The 23,531-nt window shown below is 40.8% G+C and overlaps 1 protein-coding gene across 1 annotated transcript in view; it reads right to left on the reverse strand.

The window, feature by feature from the left end:
* The window catches only part of ATF7IP (activating transcription factor 7 interacting protein), a 142,394-nt gene extending 137,508 nt beyond the window's left edge, over positions 1-4,886 (reverse strand). Inside the window, exon 1 of the mRNA XM_089687693.1 lies at positions 4,602-4,886. The gene's annotated coding sequence lies outside the window, so the exon portion shown is untranslated. The remainder of the gene's footprint in view (positions 1-4,601) is intronic.
* Positions 4,887-23,531: the final 18,645 nt, after the last annotated feature.

The following is a 23,531-nucleotide window of genomic DNA, read 5'->3' on the forward strand; positions in this document are numbered from 1 at the left end:
ATGTCTATGCGTTCCAGACTTCAGGCTGTAATTGACTGCAAAGGATTTGCAACCAAGTATTAAAAAGTGAAATTTTGATTTAGGATTATTCTGTCCCATTACTTTTGGTCCCTTAACAAGTAGGAGGCACATATGAAAACTGTTGTAATTCCTACACCGTTCACCTAATTTAGATGTAAATACCCTCAAATTAAAGCTGACAGTCTGCAGTTAAATCACATCTTGTTCTTTCATTTCAAATCCCTTGTGGTGGTGTTTAGAGCCAAAAATGTTAGAATTGTGTCGCTGTCCCAATATTTATGGACCTGACTGTATGTAGTGTAATAACATCCTTACAGGAAGTCTCCAACTTACAAGCCGATTTCAATGCACTATTTAGATGGCCAACTACTATATGTAGCAAATGATGTTCATGGTTGATAAAATGTAAAGTCATGCACTCGGGGCTACATTCAAGGAAAACAGCTGGGGGAGTGAATGGCTGAGGGGAATCCCCCCACCTATCGGAGTGAACAGGATTAGGTTTTTCTTTTTGGCGGGGGTTGCTTTCCTCCAGATCAATTGTGGGTATAGGATTGGGTATGAAGACTTTTTCCCTGTTGGTTGGACTAGGTCAGTGATCTACAAACTGCAGCCCAAAGGACCAGATGAAGACTGACATTAAGAATGTAGCAAAATCCCTACCACTGACACCAAAGATGCTGTATTGCTATCAACACCAGGACATTTTCTACTCACAATGGCCACAGTCCATCCCCTCTAAAGTCTGAAGGATAGTAAACTGGCCCCTTGTTTAGACAGTTTGGAAACACCTGGACTAGATGGACTTGTGTCTTTTTTCAACTTGACTATATAATGGGCCATGGAAATGTAGCCATCCGCCCTGGATGTGGTCAAAATTCAACCCCAAATTAAACAAAAAGGATGTCTCAAATCATTGACAGAGTGAAGAAAAACTTCCAAAGAGAAATACAATCCGAAATCCAAGGTCAAAAAGGTACAAGCTCAATCTAAGTCGCAGGTCATGGATCCTCCAACAAGAGAATGAACGAGGCTGGAAGATGAAGCCTGGAGAAGGCACCCTTCAAACTTGGAGACAGCTGGAGCAGTGTTCAAGCAGTATGCAACGATTTCCTCTAAAAGGTTGTGCAACAAAATATTAGGTAATGGTCCCATTGTTTTTGTCTATACCATATTTGTTTTATTTTTTCAAATTTGAATCAATCGTGAAAAGCAAAGTCTGATTTGTATTAAATATGGAATAAGCAATGATAATTGAAGTTACTCTTGTAATCCTAGGAAGTCAACTGCCATATATTTGCAAATGCCTGTAATAGATTTTCACTTTAAACAGATGCAGAACTAAAAAGTAGTCAGGGTCAGGTGTCATATTACAGACAGCAGAGGAAGAAATTCATGAATCTGTAACCTTCTAGAAAATGTACCACATAATCTGCATTAATATTCCTGTTAAAGACCAAGTTCACCTTTTACCAGAGGAAAAAAAAAAAGGGACTACGCAATCAAGGGGCCCATGTAGATATTAAAGTGTGCGTATTCAACATGCATCTTTACAGCATCACTTTAAAATACATGTCTATTACCATTTCCACTGCCAGTGAATCCAATATTTGTCTCCTTGCAGCACTAGAAGGGACGATAGAATCATCCAGAATTGCAAACTGCTACAACAAATGCCTGGATCTCCCTACGGTGCGTGGCAGTTCCACACATCTGCCGCTACGTGACTTGAGTGCCTCTGTGGTTCTCCCAACTCCACCTACATGCCACATCTATTAGGATATTATGAGGATTACCATTTACACCATAAAGAATGAAGAAGTGCTGGCCATACACGTGGCTAAAAGAGGTCAGCTTTTAACCACCACAGTAATCTGCCACCTATGTATGCCATTTTTTGCCACAGCTTTAAATGAGAAGTCATTAAAGTTGTATTAAAAACCCCAAAACAATTATATTGCAGCTTACCAGTTCTTAGATTTAGTGGCTGAATTCCCCCCCTCCCCTCATTTTCACTTGGTGATCTGCACAGCAAGTGTTCTTTTCCAACTTCCTTTAACCATTTGTCTACCAAGTTACTTTTATAAACAGCATGATAGACAAGTGGTTAAATCAAGCTCACAGCTGCTACTGGTCTCAAAGTCCCCTGGCCAATAGTACCCACGTTCCACTAGGGACTGAAAAACTGCTTCCCCAGTGATAATAGGAGGAACTCAGGGAATGTCCCTCCGGCAACTAATGACCCTGCAAGAGAAGTCATTCCTTGGGCAGTGTAGTTGAGGAGCAGCTATTCAAATCTGATCTGTATTTAAATAGCAGCACTGGAGGGCAGGGGTACTGCTGGGAGTCCAAAACCCCTAATGTATTTCCATAGAGGGCTTTTTAGCCCCCCCATGATAGCAATAAAGTGTAAAAAAAACAAAACAAAACAAAAAAACACATACAAATAAAAAAAAAAAAAAAAAGAAGGTGGAAAAAAGAAAATTGCAATTTTTAAGGCAAGTACATGTATGTAAACAAAGTGCGCCACACTTTTTTTTTAAGGTAAAACAAAGAGGGAGGGGTATAATATGTCATATTGTGTTTACACTAAATTTCAATTTGTTATTCTATTCAAATCTGTTGACACATTTAACACTCCCCCATCCCCCTCCCAACTGACAATGCTGCTGTGTCCTGTGCTCATTTCTCCAGTTGTGTCCCACTAATACAGGAGATGGGTTACTGGCCAGATCACCAGGTTAAAACAGAGGGAAAGCCAAAGAAAATAAAACTGATGCAACTACCACATCTAAGGATTTGGTAAGCTGCAATATATTACATTTTTGTATGTGGGTTTAATACCGCTTTAATAGGAAAGGCTGTATCGCACAAGTGCCAGAATGTTGAGACAAAACCATTTAACACTGACAGGGGTGCTTACAACAGTAAGCTTTTAATCATTTATATAAAACATGTATACCAAAAGGAAAATAAAACTTTTACTGTAATTGTCTAGAAAAAAAAAAAGTGTTAGCTGGTGTTTAGCTTTAATTTGTTAGTCGGTGGTAGGAGCCAGAAAAAAAAAAAAAAAAAAACACGGTCTTGTGCGGGGAGAATTGGTAAGTCAGGTGACCATATCTTTGCTCTCCTCTCCCCTAGAAAAAGGGCACTTAACCTGGGCAACCCCTCTGCATGGGCAAACAAATAAATATTGCATGTAATTCTGCGCTTTAGAAAAGCAGCTGCAAAAATGGCAGCTGCTGACTAAATAAATAAAAAAAATACACCTGTCCTTCAATCCAGCACTGTCCTCACCACAGTTGGTTTCACCAGCAGTCCAGCTTGCACCTTCACAGTTGGGTGCCCACTGTGCAGTAGTGCTGCGCCCGGTGAACGGCCCCCCTAGTCTTCTGAGACCTGTCACAAGTCCCTGAAGACTACAGGGAGGGAGGACAACTTCCGCATCAGATCGCGAATGCAGCAGAAATTAGGTAGCCACTCCTCAAAGGTGCCAATCCTTAACGGGTGGGTCCTAGGCCTTAAAGCGGAATAATAAGGCTACATTCACACCGAACCATCTGGGTGCACTGTGTTAAAATCACAAGCATTTTTTTGTGTGTAATGGGCTGGCACTGCACTTTAACACCCCCCCCCCCCCCCCCAAGATACTTGCCCCTTTTCTGGTAGCCACACCCCGTTTGTTTTGCACTGGAGCAAGGTGAGTTGGGGGGGGGGGGGGTGTCATTCAGAAAGAATGGTACATTGCACCAACAAAGAATGGTGAACACAGCCTGGAAAAATACCTTCAACTTTCAGAGACTTTGATATTCCCACCGCAGTACTGCTCATGGGGTTGTTTGAAACCAAATGAGCAACATATCCATGGGCACAGACTGTTCTAACTGTAAGCTAATGAAAAGTTCCAGGAAGAACAGCCAGAAGTGACACTGACAGCGTGGATCTCCATGGCAACAAGGATCCTGACAGAGATCCACCCATAACAAATAGTTCTGAGTCCACTTACCATCACACAACAAGCTTTGCTGAGTTAAGAGCTCACTCTAAATAAAAACAAACATTCTACTAACTGAAAATAACTTGTACCCAAAACAAGGCCTGGCATGCATTAAAAGCTCTCCTGAGACATACATTAGGAATCTCAAAATGAGAGAAATGCAAAGTTTACTCTTACAAGGGGAGCTTTCAAGCAGTGAGAAAATGGGAACATTCACCTTGCTGTGATTTTAGGACCTCTGGACTGACTACTGTCTGACACTAGCTTTCAATTTTAAAAAACCCATGCTGGAATTATTCCCGCCCCCTACTTATCTATTCACGAAATGTTGCTAGAAAATGGCGGCTGTACTTGTCAGCTAACGCATGCAGAACGGGACAAACAATGCAGCAGCGTTAACATCGAGTCACGTGTTCCTGTTCCCCGAAGCCACACCTACCTCCTGTGAAAGGGAGAGGGCGCTGCGCACCATTTTCTTTCCTTCCTAGAGCGGGCGCCATCTTGAGTACAGCGAGGAATACGATAATAGCGCGCTTCTATCACGATATAGCGCAATTAAAACGGCGATACGAGAACAATTTACCTTTGCTGATCTTGGCAGGACCACTAAACGAGAGATGCACGGGAACCGAAAACGAAGCGTTTACTCGCCGCCGTTCCAGAACCTCCTTCCTACGAGCCCTCTTCCTCCCTCGGCTCCTCCAGCTCCGGCATTCAAACGCGAACGCCGACCGCTCCGCCCACTTCTAGACCCACGATCACGTGCCCAGCGTTATGCAAATTAGCGGCTTATGGAAAAATACTGCCGACCGGCGATAAGCAACGCCCACATGTAGCTGCCCTTCCACCGTGGGCTGACGTTTATACGGACAGGCGTTGAGAATATTTCAATGAGAAACAAAATGGACTGACGGGGGTAGAAGGTAGGTAAGCTCCGCCTTATCACGTGTGCCACAAAAAGGAACATTTGCAGGAGCAGTGTGAATGCTGATAGCTGGCTGTTTGCTTTATGTGTGAGGGGAGAGCTGCCTTGTCTGAGGAGATTTGCAGCCAGTGCCACCTACACTTAGTGGGGCACCTACCATGACAATTATTGTGGGCTTGTGGCTTTATTACGACTTTAAGAACGAGAAGCGGAGAAATGTACTTAACCGTTTTATTAGCGCACAAAATTCACTGATTTTTCTAACATTTTCTACCTTTCTAAAATGGTAACTTTTGGTGATCGGTTAAAAATCCATCTGCTTTTATCAAAGGTGTGATAAATAAAAATGTCAAACTTTAAAAATGGTCCACTTGTTTTTTTTTGTCAAAAAGCCTGTTTTCCTCATGTTACTGGGAAGGTCATATGAACTGTAATACAAGCACAAGGGACCTCTCCATAGGCAGCTTCCAGGGAAATGGTGGTTTTTATAGGCATTTTATTTGGAATGACATTTCCTGAATGGAATTAGAAGGAAGTACGGAGACCTGCAAACATATTTAAAGAGACACCTTCCCTTGACCAGTCTAGAACACAGGACCCGTGTCTGCTGTCAGCCCGCACCCAACAAAGTACTCACCGGTCTGCCTTCCTTCACCTCTTCCTATAATGGAGCAGGGCTGTCCAGTATGTGACCTCCCCCCAAGTGATGGCACTCAAGCCTGAGCAGCCAATCATTAGGCCCATACACTGTCACATGGTTGGGGTTAATAACATCATCCAGAAAAGCTTACTCTAGGTGGACCAGTAGGGAGGCGGGGCCTATGAGCAGACACTGGGGGGGATTTACTGAAACTGGAGTGTGCAAAATGTGGTGCAGCTGTGCACAGAAGCCAATCAGTTTCCATTTTTTTTCACAAAGCTTAATTACCCAAGCTGAAGTTAGAAGCTGATTGGCTACCATGCACAGCTGCACCAGATTTTGTGTGCTCCGGTTTTAATAAATCTTATCCACTATCTCTTTAAGTTGAATGTACCAGCAGCTGTGTGATGTTTGCAGCTTTCTGAACGATCTTTATAAATGCCGTCCAGTCAGGCAATCCCTTGCAGCACACAATTTTAGTCCATTTTGTAGATCTGGGTTATTAAATCTGATGGTGTGTGGCCAGCTCAGATATGCTGGTTGATGCATTGTGGGTTATTTACTAAAACTGGAGAGTGCAAAATCTGCTGCAGCTCTACGTATAAACCAATCAGCTTCCATGTTTTATTGTCAAAGCTTAATTGAACAAGCTGAAGTTAGAAGCTGATTGGCTACTATGCACATCTGCACCAGATTCTGTGTGTTCCGGTTTTAGTAAATTTTACTGTCTGTTTAAGGAGAACATACCAGCAGCTGTGTAATGTTTGCGGCTTTCGAAACTATCTTTATAAATTCCATCCAGTCAGGCAATCCCTTGCAGCACACAATTTTAGTCCATTTTGTAGATCTGGGTTATTAAATCTGATGGTGTGTGGACAGCTCAGATATGCTGGTTGACGCATTGTGGGTTATTTACTAAAACTGGAGAGTGCAAAATCTGCTGCAGCCCTACATGTAAAGTGCTGAGCAAACTGTTGGTGCTATATAAATCCTGTATAATAATAATATAAACCAATCAGCTTTCAGGTTTTATTGTCAAAGCCTAATTGAACAAGCTGAAGTTAAAAGCTGATTGGCTATCATGCCCAGCTGCACCAGATTCTGTGTGCACAAGTTTTAGTAAATCCCCCCCCCCCCACTCTTTGTTCCTCTTTTATGTTTATCTCATACCACTCACATTTGTCCATTCAACACTGTCCTTGTGTCTCACTCCCTACTTTTTCAAATTCTCATGTTTGCTGTGGGGGCCACAGGGGCTAAGGTTTCCAACTTTTCTTTTTGTTTATGGACAACTAAAACATTTTAGGGCCAAATATTGCTGTCAATAACCATAGTGGCTGCTTTATATCGTCCACATAGTTATAATACATACACATATATTTTACTGATGATAGTATGTATTAAAACCTTAGCGTTATGTGTGGCCATAGTTGTGTTTGGGCAGGAGCAGGTTGGCAGCAAACCTACAGAGACATATCCAGGGTCCGTAGGTGTCTAAATTATGTATGGTCCAACCTGCATCAGATTCAAATATGCTAAAAACACTGCAGTTGGCTGATATATAATTGCTAGGGAAAACAGTACTTGTTACAAATATTTACATAGTTTATGGACTTTATACACAACCTTGTTGGGCCTGCATTTTTTTACATTATGTTCATACATTATAGGATGGTTGGTAACCCAGAGAGGGGTCCCCTGATATACAGGGGAAAATACTGATTGTGGCAGTCAGTTATTCACAGTGCAGCTTACAGCTGCTTTCAGAGAGGCAGGCAGTGTTTGCATAGAAGTCTTTTTTTTTTTTTTTCATTGAAGTCCTGCCCACATAATACCAGACTCTGAAAGGATTGCACATACAGACTCACATGAGAAAATAAAAATCTGGGGTAAAATAAATATCTAAACAAATGTACATGGGAAACATCAGTGAGTTTATTTTCTTTGTGAAAATGTAGAGTTTCACTTACAGCTAAGTATAATTATAGTAATGATTAATTATTTTATTTAGTACTAAAAATAATGTAAGATTGCTACATATTTAGCAGCTGTTTCCTGTTGAGGTAGCTAATTTTCATTATATATTATTTATTACATTATATTTGGGATAAGAATACAAACTAACACCATACATACTCTAACACATTACTAAACTGTAAATTGCATTATATATCATTTTGAATTGCTTTTAAGAAAACAGTGTGTAGAAAAGCAAAAAGGTAAGTCTTCCAGTGTTAGTTTTTCTTCCCCCCCCCCCCCTATAATCATATATCAATACCAAGACAAGAGCATACAAGGTAAACAATTTTGTTAATGTGGGGATGCAGCGTCTTGTTCAGCTGCTATGTTGTACTATAATGAAGTGCCAGCAAAAAGTAATTGTAGATAGTCATACCGCCAAACAACAAGTAGCTGCACACATCTTGTACAAAATCGTTATTTTTTTACTATTATTTGTGCTATTGGAGTGTGTACTTTTGTGTGATCATTTTTAACATCTTTGAGATACTGTTGCCCATGATAAGTCTGTAAATGTCACATTTTTATACTTCTACCGCAATCCTGGTTTTCTGTAATTTTGATGTCTAGATTCCCATTACACTAGAGCCAATCAGATTTAAATTTTTATTTCCATTTATATAATGCATACATTTGTAGTGTTAAACTCTAGATCTGAATAGGCAATTTTACTAGTTTATTCACGCTACTAAAATTATTGGTGACTATTCACTAAGGACTGCAGTTGATCCACTATACAAATGGAACAAATGACCACTTATGGTGCAAACTACACAAATAGCATGCAGATTAATTCACAAGATTACACAAGGCTCCAATTGTGTGAGATTTATCACTACAAACTGCTACCTGGGTGCCTTATACCATAGTGAGCTCTTTGTTTCATCTGATAGTAATCAGTCCGTACTTTTAGCAGTTAACAGCTCGCTGATTTAGTATCACAGTTGAGCTATCAAAAAATACTCATGTAGCTTTAGACTTGCCACTTGCACTCATTTTTGCTGACAGCTTACAAATAACGTGGCATTTACAACATGTTTTGGCAGGTTAGCAAATATTCGTTGCTGAAAAAATATCATTTGTAATTTTTGCATATGCATAGACATGTATTTACACAGCAAATCCCTGAACTGTTTTATCTGGAAAATGTGGGGGTCTATTTATAAATGTTTTCACACAAGATTCACACAGCTTTTACTGCAAAACTACACATTTTTTCTAATGGGATTCACTTTGAAAAATATGTGAATCCTGAGTGAATGTTGTGTGAATTTGGTGTGGGAAAAAATTAAAATAGATCCCTTAAAACATAGTTTTGTTTTTTTACTGAAGTATACTAAATATTAGTTATTTTGTTTGAACAAATCTGCTGTAGAAATATACACATTCAAGGCCACATGAAGTGAACTTGCCTTTTTTTTTTTCGTCTGAAAAGAGTGGAAGGGGTTGGTAGGTAAGGATGTTAATTGCAATTGGCTGTGAAAATTTGTGTTGGCCAATGGCTTTGAACTCCAAGTTTGCTCAGCCAGCCAGAAGAGGTAGGGAGGACCCAAGATCTATGATCCATGCTGACCAAAGAAAGTAAGTATCTACAGAAATGGTAAATGATGATTATAGTATGGTTATGCCGTTTATTTGGATTGCAGAATACGCAGATATTTAATTGACTAAAACCTGAACTGGACAAGCTGGATATTCTGACCTTGTTATGTGAATATGTTTTTGTTATATACAGATAAAATTACAAGCTATACGTAGAAGCTTTTATAACATTAGTACATAGTGATAAGATAATAGCGTGATTATACCTCAAAGACACTCTCACTAGATTAAAGAGAATTTAAAAGGTCTGCCTGTAAAGATGTTAAAAAAGTTAATACCTGTTGCACTGCTGACCTTTTGAAGTTCGCTCTCTTGAGGATGAAAAGTCTTTATCGTCTGACAGATTTCCAGCTGTCGTGGATGCCTGGTCCTCCACTGTTCGCTGTAGTTTTATCCGCTGGTCCCTACTTTGCCATGTAGTGCTGCAGCAATCAGCTGCTAAGGAGCAAGTCTGTTAAATAACACCATTATTTGGAGCCTTCGCTATTCCCATGTTTGTTTCAAACCATTTTTTATTAGAAAAAACACTAAGAGACCCTTCCACAAGCTGCTTTCCCAGTGTCTTTACACTTCTATCAACTAACTGCATGCTACTCCATGGAATTGGACATATTCTGAAAAACATATGACTCTAGTAATATATTAATAGTAAAAAGGTTTGGTCCGATCATGTAGGCCCTTTACAAAATAATCTACAGTGGGTAACCAGGGACAAAGAGAAGGCAAACTTATTTAATACCTTCTTCAGCTTTGTGTATACAAAGGAGTATGGGGGAACTCTTGTCCATAATGGGCATGGTATTGACACAGCTCCAGATGATCCACATTGGCTCACAATTGATATGATCCAAAAATATTTAGACAGTATAAAGGTGAATAAAGCACCTGGACCAGATGGCATACACCCACGGGTCCTTAAAGAATTGAGCTCTGTCTTTTCAAAGCCATTGTTTCTAATTTTTAGGGACTCTTTAATGACTGGCATAGTACCACTGTATTGGCGTAATGCCAACGTGGGGCCAATATTTTAAAAGGGATCAGAATCTTTACCAAGTAATTATAGACCTGTTAGTTTAACTTCTATAGTTGGGAAAATACTGGAAAGTTTAATAAAAGACCACATAGATGAGTTCTTGCTGAAAAAAAATATTTTAAGCAACAGACAGCATGGATTCATGAAAGACAGAAGTTATCAAACAAATCTGATTTTTTTTTTTTATGAGAGGGCGCGCAAAACCTTGGACAGAGGGGTGGCGGTGGAGGTGGTATACTTGGATTTTGCAAAAGCGTTTCACACAGTTTCCCACACACGGCTAATGTGTAAGGTAAAGTCTACGGGCTTGGAAAAATCTGTATGTAAATGGTTAGAAAACTGGCTAAAAGATCATATTAAGAGAGTAGCGGTTAATGATTCATACTCTGAATGGTCTGGGGTCGTCAGTGGTGTACCCTAAGGTTCAGTGTTGGGACCCTTACTTTTTCATATATTTATAAATGATATAGGGTCTGAGATTAAAAATCCCATTTCATTCTGTGCAGATGACACCAAGCTGTGCAGTGGAATAATGTCCTTACAGGATGTCTCCAACTTACATGCCGACCTCAGTGCGCTGTTTAATTGGCCAACTATGTCGCAAATGAGATTTAATGTTGATAAATGTAAGGTTATGCGCTTGGGGGATAAGAATATGCATGGATCATACATACTAGGGGGAGTAAAACTGGGGGAATCAATGGTGGAGAAGGATCTGGGAGTTCTGGTAGATCATAAACTTAATTAGTTTCTAAAGCAAGCAAAATACTCTCTTGGATTAAAAGAGGTATAGACTCCAGAAAGAGAGATATAATTTTACCCCTGTACAAATCATTAGTAATACCTCATCGGGAATATGCAGTTCAGTTTTGGGCACCAATTCACAAAAAGAACATTGGGAAACTTGAGAAAGTATAGAGAAGGGCAACTACACTGATACGAGGCATGGAGGAGATCAGCTATGAGGAAAGATTAGAGGAACTGAATTTATTCTCTCTTGAGAAGAAGAGATTAAGGGGGGATATGGACAACATGTATAACTACATCAGTGGTTCATATAGTGAACTCGGTGTAGAGCTATTCACCCTGAGGTCATCACAGAGGACAAGGGGGCACTCTTTACATCTGGAGGAAAAGAAATTTAATCTCCAAACACGGAAAGGCTTCTTCACAGTGAGAGCTGTGAAAATGTGGAATAGACTCCCTCAAGAGTTGGTTCTGGCCAGCTCAGTGGATTGCTTCAAAAAAGGCCTGGATTCTTTCTTAGATACACAGACTATAACTAGATACTAACATTTATAGGTAAAGGTGATCCAGGGAATATCCGATTGCCTCTCATGGGATCAGGAAGGAATTATTTTCCCAGCAGGTTCAAATTGGATTGTGCTTTGCTGGGTTTTTTTGCCTTCCTCTGGATCAACTGTTGGTATAGGATTATAACTTTTTTTTTTTTTTTTTCTATGGTTGAAGTGGATGGACTTTTGTCTTTTTTCAGCGGGACTAGCTATGTAGTACACAAACAAGTCAGGTTTATAGCTCAATTCTACATTATAAATAGAACTAATTGCATGTGATAAATAATCTAAATTACCTATATCATTGCTTTAGATATCGGAAATGCTTTCAGTGGTCTCTCTTGCTCTTACAAGTAAGCATAACTTAATTTTTCATATCAGGAAAACTTGCTGATAAAATAAGTCCACAGTTCCCCTACTCTAGAAAAAGTACCTAAAAGTACCATTTCATGTGGTAAGAAGCCAAGAATTAATAAACAGCTGTTGCAATACCACAAAGTTATCAGGATTCTCCATTCCACAGTTTACAGTTAATCTTAAATAGTCTCCATTCCACCTGCTAATATAACAGCCAAGAACCCCTTATGGACTGCCTCACCCCTTTCTCCATTTTTATCTCAAGGGGAGGTACACACACCCATATATATATATATATATATATATATATATACCACCCAATGGTTGGTCCAACATTAGCAATTTCAAACATTCAGTGTATTCCTAACATTTCCTCACACTGCTCACATATTTTACCTTTTATAGGAAATACTGACTTTTCACCAGGGAACATGCTTATAGGCTTCCAGTCCTTTTTCATGAAAGGAGGAGTGTATAGTATCTGCTACTTAAATGTCTCTCAAAGATGTCCCTCTGTATCATACATGATCTCAGATCCACAGTTTATAGATCTCAGATTTTGAGGAACTATTAGGCTCCATGCACACTAGCATTTTTTAAGCTCCTAGAAGCTGTTATTGGCATGTTTTTATAAGCTGAATAGTGTTATACTGTGTGTCCATGTGTCCATGTGTCCATGCACACTACTTTAGGCTATTAGCATGTTTTGAGCTTCAGCGTCTAGGAGCAGAAAAAAAAATAGTTTTTTGGAGTGTTTTTCCAGCAGAAAAAAATGTTAAATGCTCCTAACAGCTTTTTTTTCCTCTACATGTACTGTAAATACACTAATAAAGCATTAACGCTCCTAAACGCTATCACCAGTGTTTTTTATCCAGCGTTTTTTCCAGCATTTTATTACCTTAAAAAAAATGCTAGTGTACTTGGAGCCTTAATTCTCCTTACTTGCACGGGCACAAGAGTTCGACTCCCTTTGAATAACTATGCATTGAAACTGGAGCCATCAGACACTTTTTATCCAGTATATCTACACTAGCATTAAGACCTGACAGAGGTGCTAACCTTTCCATATTCTATCCAAAAGTTAAAAAAAAAATACGTTTGTGGTATAAATACATTTTAAAATGGAAAGAAGGCCTACAAGCTACATTCTTTCTTGAACAATTGGGAAGAGAAAAACTTTTTTCACCCATAAATTATCAATAAGCTATAACTACCAGGAATCTGGATACAAATTACTTAGACAATGATATTGCTTCCCCCAGGCCCTACATGCATTACAACCCTATATCCCCAACACATGCTGGAGATGCAACTATACTGATAGACCTTTACTCCTACTTACTGTATGTGTTCCAGTCTTCAAGATTTTAATGTAGTCTGATACAGATCCCCTGGGGATATAGATATAGATCCCCTGGGGCCAGTATTAACCTTGGTTATATGATATTCAATTGATCACCCCCAGGAGATTTCCTGCAGTTTCTTGCAAGTAGGGGTAATGCTGAAAATCCCTCACGACATATTTATGAAAACGCACAAGATTTGCAGCATGTCTCAGGATATCACGGAAAGAGCATCCCCATCCGGTTCCACACAGGATACCGCAGCCCATCTTTTAGCTCAGGACAGTGAGTACGCACAGCAACTTACAAAGGGGGGATCTATAATCCTACCTGGAAACTATATACAACAAGTTAGCCGCTAAATTCTAATCAAAACTCCATAAAAGTACAAACGTCCTCTATCAGGAAATAGCTGCGTTGGGCTCCAGAACTGACCGTTTAGAAACCAAACACGTTGAACTCAGCTTAGCTTGCACTAAAGCAGGAGAACTCTAGCAACAGGAAGAGACAACAACAAGAAACTCTACTGCATGCTGGACAAACTGCAAGCAAACACCCTGGGAAACATCTCTCCAAGGCTGATTCCCACTCCGTGTACCTTTAATATGTCCCCTCTACTCCTCCTTTTCATATTCCTTTCCTGCGTTCCTAAAATCTCACTTCTTTATCCCTCTGCTCCACCCCAAAACTTGTACATCTCACCCTCACTGCTTCCATCTCCCTACTACTGCTCTCATCACCTCCTGCTGATACTTCACTCTCCTGCTGACCCAAACACCAGGACTGGAAGGCATGTGCACTCATGTACATCCTGCTCTCATGCCACTTTCCTCACCATTCTCCTCACCTCTGGGGATATCTCCCCAAACCCTGATCCTCCACTATTTCACCCCCACACCAGGCATCCTCTTTCTTCCGGGAATAGCCGCAATCCCCTCAATCTAATATCTGTCCCCGTGCTCCCAAAAACCACCCTCCCTTTTTCATGTGTCTAAATATCACCCAAACCGTACTCTCCGCTCTTCACAAGACCTCCTATTCTCTAGCTCCCTTGTCTCCTCCTCCCATGCTTGTCTCCAGAGCTTCCCCCATCCTCTGGAACTCTCTACCCCAACTTATCAGACTATCGCTTGCTCTGCTCACTTTTAGGCGATCTTTGAAAACCTCTCTCTTCAGGGAAGCCTATCCTGCCATCAGCTAATACTGGAATCTTCTACTCTTCCAACCAGTCCATCCCCCACAGTTACTACCTTTTGAACCACTAACCCCTCCCTCCTAGATTGTAAGCTCCAAGGAGCAGGGGCCTCAAATCCCTCTTGTATTGAACTGTATTGTCTCCCGTTATAATGTAAGGCGCTGAGCAAACTGTTGGCGCTATATAAATCCTGTATAATAATAATAATAATACACGGTGCTGTAACCAAAAGAACTTTATTACAAATGCCTGTCTGTCTGATTTACTGTTCACACTTTTTTATGTATACAATTTTGTCTTTGTTATAAATAGTAAACATAAAAAATCTATAGAAAAAAAAAAGAAACACTGGGACTAGCTGAGGGAAATACATTTTTAAGGGACCTCATTATGTCTACTGAAGGACACACCAATGTTAATTTATAATTTACTCATAAATAACAGTTCAAACTTAACAGCGTTTTATCCCATAAAAAAGAGCCATAAAACATTTCCTGAAATAATCTAATATAAAAGTAAGTGCGGCCTTTCTGAAACCAGATGAGGGCTGCAAGGAAGTGATAGGACTGCATTTGGCCCCAAATAAACACCAATTTGACATGCATGGTCTACAAATTATATTCTAGATTAGGAATGCATCTCCATTTTACTTTTATATTGCACAACAATAAGTTCACTATAATACAGATTTGCAAAAATGGAAATACTGTACATTCAGTGCCTTTCTTTCACTCCTTGGTTCTATCAAGTCATTGGGAGTGAAAAGAAAGCCCTGTGTAGCTGCTTGAGAGGTCTGCATTGTGATTTCCTTTCACTGCCAATGACTTAATAGAGCAGAGCAGTGAAAGGAAGGAACAGACTGTACAGTACTTGCATTTTTGCAAATCTGCATTACAGTGAACTTATTGTGCAATATAAAAGTAAAATGGGGATACATTCCTGTAGCTTTTCTGCTACCCTGTGTGCTGGCTGTGCTCAATCACATATATATAAAATGTGATTTTGCTTATCCGGGTAAGGGGCTTGCGCTTGCCTACCCACGCTATCATTGGCTCCCTGACATGCTGATCAGGTCCCAGCCAATGATTCACAACCAGGACAAGCTTATCATCAGAGCTAGTAACAGGAGAGGGATCTGTGTTGGTAAACAACACAGATCTCTCTACTAACAGCAGGGATGTGCTGGTTTTTGTCTCCCTGCAAAGCAGGTGACATTGCTAATTTGCATAAATCTATCATATGGAGTAAGGCCTGGTTCACACTTATGCATTTTTTGGTGCATTTTGCAGAATTTCACTACAGTCCATTTAACATGGTTTCCTATGGGACACATTCACATCTATGTTTTTTTCAGCCGCATCAAAAAGAACTGCAGAAATGGATTAAAAGCAAACTGCATGTGTGTGAACCAGGCTTTATTCACACAGCCTTAAAAATGCATGTACAAGGGTTTTTTAATTATGGATCTGAACACAGCTGCATTGTTTTCATTTGCGCCAGTAACACAGATGTGTAAACATGCACTGCATCACATGCTCCACATAGCTTATCTTTTGTAAATTTGCTGTTATTTTTTTGAATGGTATTATTAGCTCTTGTAGTCAGCCCAAGCATATTAATTATTGTAGTATTAGGAAAATAAAATTAAAAACACACTTTCCTCTTTCATGTTATTTGTGCAGCCCCACACAATAAGCCTTCTGTCTGAAAGAACATCATATAAAAGGAATTTGTAACATTGTTTCTTACATTGTTAATTGCACTGGGGTTGATTTTTGTTTTCAAACTGGAGAGTGCAAAATCTGGTGCATCTCTGCATAGAAACCAATTAGCTTCCATGTTTTTTTTTTTGTCAAAGCTTAATTGAACAAGCTGAAGCTGGAAGTTGATTGGCTACCATTCATAGCTGAACCAGATTTTGCATTCTCCCTGTTTTAGTAGATCAACCCCACAGTGTTGGTAACCTTTAGATAAGATCAAGCTGGGTTTTCCCTGGTCAAAAATTAGCCTGACAGCAACATTTTCACAGGCTTGTGGCAGTTAGATTTCTAAATACATTGCACTCTCATAAATGGGTATTTCACACTTGCGCATTAAATACAAATACCATTGGAAGCATCCAATGTATTTGTTGTGAACTAAGACATAAGGGTATTTTTAATATAATTTTTTATTAACGCAATGTGAGAAGAGACAGTTTGGCAAGGAAAGGGTGCAGTTTGCTCCTGAGAATATGTCCTAATCAAAGGTTGGTTATTCAAGGGCTGTGGTGGTTCTTTCATACAGGTAGCCAGGGTGGGACCACCCCAACAGCTGCCTACCTAAGTGCTAATATTACAGGTGGACAGGGCTATACACATGCCGCAGCTGTGATTCTTTTTGCAACTGCAGCATTTTGAACAGGTTGTCAGGCAGCATCACCTATACTCAGCCATTGAGCTCAATAGGGGTGAGCTGTAACTGCGAGCCAAACACTCGGCTTGCAGTTGCAGTGCAATTTTGTTTAAATACAAAATCCCTCTTGGGATTAAGAAAAAAAAACACGTTAGCTGCCTCTGAAAAGTGTTCTGTGATATGTTACTTTTCAGAGGGCAGTAGGCACTGCCACCAGTGTGAAACATACAAATGTTGGGGAAGTCTAAGCACCTGGCGCTATGGAGAGATTTTATGAGGCAGCAGTTTTTGCAAGCAAAATAAACAGTTTGTGGATCTGGACATGAGGTTCAATTACTTGCTTGAAAGGGACCTAATATGCAGCTACAGCAGGATTCATTTTTATGTTTTATTGCTGTGAGTAAGCAAGAAAGACTTGCTGTGACGAGTTTAATGCGTGACTTTCGGTGTGGACTCTTGCTACTTGCGCAAAATGTTTTTATATTTGAGGCTGTCTACCCCATGGGATAATTGCTGCTCTGCTGTCCTTGCAGAGTTTGTTTTGTCTTTTTTACATTAGTTTTTACACTGATGCAGCCCCAATGCACTTCTGCATCAACAAATCCCTATTATAATAGTACATATATATTGCTTAGTCTCATTATAATGGCAGTTGATCACATTTGCAGTAATTTATTGCTGCAGGAGTAAGCAAGGCAGAGCTGCATAGGATGACGTCACAGCACTTCTTAAAGAGGATTGTAAGCTGATCGGTTTAGTTCCTAGACTTATTGCTGGACTGCTGCACTGACAGCTGGCAGTTCTAGTACTTAACCCTGACGGGACCTGCCAGAGCTGCTGAAACCTAGCATTGTGGAGTAAGTCTGGAGCACAGCAGGATGCATAGTGAGCACTGGTGAGCTGTGTGTTTGGCACCACTGCTCTACATCCTTTACAATTTTAATTCAAATTAATTGCGATTGACTGCCTTGTTCCTAAATTCCAGGCATTGTTCAATCTCTCTTCTCTTTACAGCTGTCTTAGTGGCATATTTTAGGCATACCTATACCGTGTCCAGTATAAAATATGTCTATTGTGGTGCTCAAGAGCCTGCAGCATATTTTTGCCCATTGGCATGCATTACAGAAAATTCTGCCTGTGTGTACCCACCGGTAGCACCATGTACTCGCACATGAGTATAGGTGTATTTCCTTAAATGTAAAATGTTACATTTTGAAAAATATTCCCATATGCGTGTGCAAGTACACACTGGTGCTGGCAGTTACACGCACATTTTCTGTAAAGCATTCCTATGAGCAAAAATAAGTTACAGCTGGGGCTCCTTGGTGCCACAACAGACATAATTTGCACTGTACACTCATATTCTATACTTTACAGCTGTGTGCAAGAAGCCTACGCCTGGGCATTGAAAACTGAGCATTGATTATAAAATGCATAAGCACAGGTTACCTTCAGGGAAACTAATCAAAAATTAAATGTATAACTAGCTTTTAGCCCCGGTTCACATTGATGCAACTTATCATGTGATTTGCAAGACAAAATGGCGTCAAAACATAATCATTTTAATGAATGCCATCTTAATCTATGCAACTCAAGTCACAGCGACTTAAAAAGAAGCTCCTGCACTATTCTGCATCCGTGGTGCGACTTCAGTGCCATAGACTGCAATGTTAAACTCACAAAAGTCGCAAATATTGTCTTTAACTATGCAACTTTGATGTAACTAAACAATGTCAGAGAGTTTTTAACCAAAGCATATAACATCACAGTCAGATTAATGTTGCATCAAGTCTTAAGCAAGTCGCAATGCAAAGTCGCAGCAGTGTGAACCCAGCCTTAAACACTTGCCGCCCTACCACAGTACAGGCGGCATGTGCACACTCAGTCACATACTGTGTATATATAGATTATATATATATATATATATATATATATATATATATATATATATATATACATGTGATTGACCCTGCACCTGTTTAGGAGCGCAGCAGGGTGCCCCTCCTGTGATGGACACAGTGGATCACTGTTACCGGTAATCGGGTATCGTGATTGCTATGATTGGTCATAGTGATTACACAGTAACTAAATAAAAAACTTGCCATGCCCCTTACTAAATAACTCAGGCCGTCTACTTTCCAAAAAGAGGTCATTTGGGTGGTAATTGTATTTTCCTGGCATTTTAGGGCCTCAAGAAATCATCAGTACATCAGGATTGATCCATTTTCAAATATATATACACCATGGGGGACTCGAGGAGAGGTCTGCTATCCTCCGCCGCGGGGGGACATGAGGAGTGGCCTGCTCTCCACCGCCTTGGGGGACACGAGGCCCTCTCTCTACCGCCTTGGGGGACACGAAGCCCGCTCTCCACTGTCTTGGTGGACATGAGGCCCGCTCTACACCACCTAGGGGGACACGAGGCCTGCTATACACTGCCTTGGGGGACACGAGACCCGCTCTCCACCGCCTTGGGGGACACGAGGCCCGCTCTCCACCACCTTGGGGGACATGAGGCCTGCTCTACTCCTCCATGGGGGACACGAGGAGAGGCCCACTCTACACCGCCTTGGGGGACATGAGGAGAGGCCCATGATACACCGCCTTGGGGCACACGAGGAGAGGCCCGCTCTACACCGTCTTTGGGGACACGTGAAGGAGGGCCCTGCCAACGGTGCACATCACTACACCCACCAGCTTAAGGTAAATGACATTTTTTGTGCTGCGCTCTGGGGGCAAAATGATTTAGAAAAGGGTAAAAAAAAAACCACCAGCAATGCTAAAAAAAACAACCACGCCATTTTAGTGCTGCTCACTGGGGCCTAAATATTTCAAAAAGTAAAAAAGAAAAGAAAAAAAAAAGCACAGCACACCTATGCACAATCAGCTACAAATTTAATATAAAATTAAAAATATATTTTCAATAAAATTGGTAGCTGACTGTGCATAGGAACACATCCTCATATGGTAGTGATGAAAATTATCAGTGCCCTCCCAGTTTTGACTGTGGTATCTTATATGCACCATGTTTATTTTCCTAGGGTTGCCATTGGTCCCTCACAATTGTATTGCGTGGACAGACCCACCAAGCAAGCAGCTGTGCTCCTCCCTTCTTCGGAAAGGCAGCCCAGGCAGCAGACACACCAAGCCACCAGAGGAGCCTTGAAGCAGGCCAGCCTTTAATCTGAACTGCCTTTAATCTGAAGTGCCGTTGAGCTGAACAACTGCCGTTGATCTGAACTGCCTTCAATGTGAACTGCCTTCAATGTGAACTGCCGTTGAGCTGAACTGCCTTTGATCTGAACTGCCATTGATCTGAACTGCCTTGTTTAATCTGAACTTCCGTTGAGCTGACCTGCCGTTGACCTGAACTGCCTTTTTTAATCTGAACTGCCTTTAATCTGAACTGCCTTTGAGCTGAACTGCCTTGTTTAATCTGAACTGCCGTTGAGCTGAACTGCCTTGTTTAATCTGAACTACCATTGAGCTGAACTGCCTTGTTTAATCTGAACTGCCTTGTTTAATCTGAACTGCCGTTACTCTGAACTGCCGCTCAGATTACCTGCTGTTAATCTGCCTTCAAGCAGACCAGCCTTTTAAGCAGGCCATCAATCAGACCAGCCAGCAGACCAGACTTTAATCAGGCCATCAATCAGACCAGCCAGTAGACCAGACTTTAATCAGACCATCAATCAGACCAGCCATCAATCAAGCCAGCCAGCCTTCAATCAAGTCAGCCATCAATCAAGCCAGCCAGCAGACCAGCATTTAATAGGCCCAGCCAGCAGAAAGGCCTATAGGCAGCCAAGACCTGCCTTGACAGTGCAACTAGCATGATCACATGTCATGGAGGATCTTCTTCAGCCTGAGTCATCTGTGGTAGCCCAGACGTAATACAAAAAAGTGGTCCTAATTTCCAGTATTCAACCCATATCTCATGCCTGTGAGTTTTTCCTTATTTTTTTTGGTCTCCTTGTTTACACTGCAACATGAAACAGGGCAAATTAAATATTTTTTTTTACAGAAAAAGATCATCCTACTATTGTGTCAAACCCTATAGAAAAAGAGAATGAATCAATAGCTAATTCAGTTGCTAGTTGTGGTTTGCCACAAACTTCCACTGCTGTAATAACTAAAAAGACAAATGATGGTGATGCTGGAAAGACCGTGAAAAAACGCTGTTTTAGTACATATTGGCTGGATCAGTTTTCATGGCTTGCTTACTCCAAGGAAAATGATACAGTTACAGTTGCAAGAAAAAGTATGTGAACCCCTTGGGATTACGTGGAGTTTTGCATGAATGTGCATAAAATGTGCTCTGAACGTCATCTAAGTCACAACAATAGAAGAACACAGTCTGCTGAACATAATACTACACAAACATTAGATGTTGCCATGGTTTAATTGCACATAACATGTAAACATTCACAGTGCAGGGAGGAAAAAGTATGTGAGACCCTAGCTTAATGACTTCTCCCAGAGCTAATTGGAGCCAGGAGTGAGCCAACCTTGACTCCAATCAGTCTGATGATATTGGATGTGTTGCTGACAGCTGTCCTGCCCTTAAAAAACACACACCAGTTTTGGGTTTACTGGTTTCAAGAAGCACTGTCTGATGTGAACCATGCCTCGCAGAAAAGAGCTCTCAGAAGACCTACGATCAAGAATTGTTGACTTGCATGAAGCTGGAAAGGGTTACAAAAGTATCTCCAAAAGCCTTGATGTTCATGTGTCCACGGTAAGATAGACTGTCTACAAATGGAGAAAGTTTAGCACTGTTGCTACTCTCCCTAGGTGTTGTCGTCCTGTAAAAATGACTGCAAGAGCACAGCGCAGAATGCTGCATGAGGCAAAGAAGAATCCCAGAGTGTCAGCTAAAGACCTACAGAAATCTCTGGCACATGCTAACATTTTTGTTGACACATCTACAATAAGGAAAACATTAAACAAGAATGGAGTACATGGGAGGACACCACGGAGGAAGCCATTGCTGTCCAAAAAGAATATTGCAGCACGTTTGAAGTTTGCAAAAGAGCTCCTGGATGTTCCACAGCACTACTGGCAAAATATACTGTGGACAGATGAAACCAAGATTGAGTTGTTTGGGAAGAACACACAACACTATGTGTGGAGAAAAAAAGGCACACCAACATCAAAACCTCATCCCCACTGTAAAACATGGCGGAGGGAGCATCATGGTTTGGGGCTGCTTTGCTGCCTCAGGGCCTGGACGGATTGTTGTCATTGATGGGAAAATGAATTCCAGAGTTTATCAAGACATTTTCCAGGAAAACGTACGACCATCTGTCTGCCAACTGAAGCTCCGCAGAGGATGGGTGATGCAACAGGACAATGACCCAAAGCATACAAGTAATTCAACAAAACAATGGCTGCAACAGCACAGAATACGCCTTCTGGAGTGGCCCAGTCAGAGTCCTGACCTCAACCCGATTGAAATGCTGTGGCATGACCTTAAGAGAGCGATTCACACCAGACATCCCAAGAATATTGCTACACTGAAACAGTTTTGTGAAGAGGAGTGGTCCAAAATGACTCCAGATCGTTGTGCAGGTCTGATCTGCAACTACAGGAAACGTTTGGTTGAGGTTATTGCTGCCAAAGGAGGGTCAACCATTTATTAAGTCCAAAGGTTCACATACTTTTTCCTCCCTGCACTGTGAATGTTTACATGTTATGTGCAATTAAACCATGGCAACATCTAATGTTTGTGTAGTATTATGTTCAGCAGACTGTGTTCTTCTATTGTTGTGACTTAGATGACGTTCAGAGCACATTTTATGCCCAATTCATGCAAAACTCCACGTAATCCCAAGGGGTTCACATACTTTTTCTTGCAACTGTATATGTAAAGTTTGCAGCCGGTTCCCCCAAATTTCAGATGAAAAATGGGCAAATGGCATAAAAGCTCCATTTAAAAGGGAAACTTTTGTATGGCATGACAAATGTAATAAACACAAAGAGAATATTGATAACGCAAAGGCTAGAGACAACCCTGAAGAAAGACCTTTAGCTATGTGTATCAGAAAAATGGACGCAGCAATGTTTCAGCACATGACACACACGTTTAACATTGCTTATTACATAGCTAAATGTGAAAAGCCATTTCTAGATTTCCCTGATTTATTAACATTGAGTGCCAAACTAGATGTGCCAGTTCTGCAGAAATATGGAAGTAATGTTCAATGCAAACAATTTATTCATTTCATTGCAAGAATAATCAGAGAAAGTCTTGTGGCAAACATTAAAAAGTCACCTTTTGTTGGTATCATGATTGATGGATCTACAGATTAAAACCTACACTGAACATGCAAACATTTATGTCCGTTATGTTTTAGAAGGAGACGTCAAAGAAAATTTTTTGGGTACATTTGCGCTAGAAAGTGCTGCAGCCAAAGGTTATTTCAAAGGATTGACTGCCTTTATGTATAATTTGCATCTTAATTACAGAGGCTCTTCATGGGTTGCAGGCTTGGGAATGGATGGAGCTGCAAGCATGCTTGGCCATAAGTCAGGTTTAGCAGTCCAGATGAAATAAGTCTGCCCACAGATGATCAGGATACATTGTGTGGTTCATCGCTTGCAGCTTGCGATCTTGGATGTGTGCAAGGAAATGCCATACCTACAAACATTCGATGAGGTGGTACGGCGTGTTTTCAAATATCATTGCTCAGCAAAACGCCTTATGCAAC

The sequence above is a fragment of the Staurois parvus genome, unplaced genomic scaffold (assembly GCF_062004578.1).
Source record: "Staurois parvus isolate SC_StPar_1 unplaced genomic scaffold, SC_StPar_1.0 ptg000436l, whole genome shotgun sequence".
Taxonomy (NCBI): domain Eukaryota; kingdom Metazoa; phylum Chordata; class Amphibia; order Anura; family Ranidae; genus Staurois; species Staurois parvus.